Source organism: Miniopterus schreibersii (assembly GCF_964146895.1).
Source record: "Miniopterus schreibersii genome assembly, chromosome: 18".
Classification (NCBI taxonomy): domain Eukaryota; kingdom Metazoa; phylum Chordata; class Mammalia; order Chiroptera; family Miniopteridae; genus Miniopterus; species Miniopterus schreibersii.
The window spans coordinates 5,741,402-5,743,817 of record NC_138121.1 but is presented as its reverse complement, the minus strand read 5'-3'; positions in this window follow the sequence as shown (position 1 = coordinate 5,743,817).

Below are 2,416 nucleotides of genomic sequence, written 5' to 3'. Positions count from 1 at the left end.
CCACGCTGTCCCTGGGGTTTTCCTTCCCTGCCCTCACCTACAAGTGAGATGAAGAGGAGGGGTGTGACTTTGGGCCAGTGGTTTCTCCTTTCTGAGCCTCGGTTTCCTCGTCTGCAGAATGGGAGTAGTAGGGGTGTGAGGGTCAAGGATGATTGTGGAAGAGGGCAGGACGGCACTCAGCCTCGTCCACAAGGCTCCCAGTTCCTATGTGGGACCCCCATTCATCCACTCACACTCCCACCCACGTGTTATACTGGACCCTAAGCCACTTCCTACTCCAGTAGTACATTTATTCAATAAACAGTCATTGACTGGTGCCTGTTCCATGCCAGGCCCAGTGCTGGACATGGAGACAGAAGGTGCCCTGTCTACAGGGGACATGGGTTAGGACACAAACTAGAGAAACCATTGCTTTAGGGGCCCAGGAGAGAAAAGAGGTTGAGGAAGGTACTCCAGAGGAACCAATGCCAGAGATGAGTTTTGAAGGATGAGTAGGATTGGCCAGGTATTAGGTATGCCCTGGGCAAAAGCCTGGAAGTGGGGGTGCATGGTATATCTTCAGAGAACTGTGGGTAATTTCAGTGTGGCTGCTATGTTGGGGGTGGGTAGAAAATTAACTAAAGATATGCTAAATTAGGACTAATAATCCATCTACACTTAAGCCAAAAGCTATCTGTTTGCTTGTTATTTAATAGTCTGGGCGCCTGACTTCAGGTATGGCTGGGTCCAGGCAGCAGGCCACCTCATCTCTGCTTTTTTTTTTCCCCCCCCCCAGCATGAGTTTCATTCTAGCAGTTTTATCCAATAGACACTCCCTGCTGGCAAAGTGACCCCAGCAGTTCCAACTTTCATTCTTCCAGCTTAGTTCCTGCAGCAGAAAGTTCCTTATTGCCAACTGCCAGCAAAAGTTCCAAGCCATATTCTAATTGGCCCAGATAGGTCATGTGACCATCCCTGAACCAATTGCTGAGATTCAGGTGGCCAGGGCTGTACCTAGAGCTGCACTTAATGGGGTTCCCCAAAGGAAAGTCAAGGATTCCTGAACAGCAGGGAAATGAAGCTCAATAGACAAGCAATTGAGGACTGTCCAGTACAGGAAGGCAGGTCTTGTTCACCCAGCACCTTGTGGCCCAAAGTGAGTAGGCTGGGTTTATATCCCAGGGCACTGAGGAGCCGTGGAAGATGGTATGCAGGGAAGAGCCTTAACTGTGCCTCAGTTGCCCATTTGGGGCATGGTAGGGTCACCCTGGTGTTCCTCATGAGGCTGATAGGAAAGTCACGTGAGAAATGAAAGCTAGTAAAGATTTAAAATGATCAGTGTTGAGAAATTAAGGGGCTGGGGCAGAGCATCATTCCTGTCTAATGAGGGAGGCCAGAAAAATGGGGGTGTGGGTGTGGGGAACCAGCCCTGTGCTAGGGACACATTGGTCCAGTGAAAGGAGCGGCTGTGTCTTCAGTGCTGATCCAGACTGGGCAGGTTGTGGAGAGGGGCCTGGACCTTCTTCCAAGGGCACTGGGGAGCCATGGCAAGGTTGTGAGGGAGAGGTAAGGACAGGTTTATGCTGTGAAAGGAGGGACAGAGATCAGAAGAATAGGGAAGAGGTAGGGGCAGGACTGAAGGTGGGGGAAAAAGGGGTGGATTTAAGGTTTATGAGGCAAAATGGGCAGGATGGGCATGGTAGCTGATAGACACCTGGACTGCAGATTTGACAGCCCGTGCCCACTGCAGTGCTGTCTATGTGACCTCTGGGGGTGGAGCTGGGATTAGTGATGGGATCTTCAGTTGGGGACAATATTGTAAAGGACATCCTGGCATCTGACAGGCCCTACATGGCTTGACCTTTGGGGTCCCTCTTAACCTTCCTATTTCAGTAACCTCTCTGGGAATTCTTGGGGAATCCTTGAGCCTCAATTTCCCCTTCCTGCTTCCTCCTGAAACCAAGCTTTCCAAAAGACCAATCCCTAAAGACCACGGGGATGCTCTGCCCCAAGCCCTTGCTGGAGGAGACAACAGCTTGCACAAAGACATTAAGGTGGGAGTTGCAGGGTGTAAGGAGCCAGAGTATATAGAGGAATAGTGGGAAAAGAACTGGAAAGGTGAGCTCAGCAAATGGTATGCATTATGATTTGACTAAATAATAATAGGAATGCTTTTTAGGAGATGTAGGAGCTATGGCAGGTTTTTGAGCAAAGTAAGTGAAGTTGAAAAGACTGGTAGCAACTAGAGGGATGAAGTCAGACCTCACAGAAGGTCAATAAAAAGCATAATGAGGTACATGAGATGCATATGAGGTCTCAAACTGAGAGCCTGTGGGCCAAGTTCAAGTCTCAGACGCCTTGGCTTGCATTTTGCCCTCACACGCCCCGTGTTTGAGATCTGAACCGAGTGTGATCAGAAGCCAAGGTTGAGAAGGGC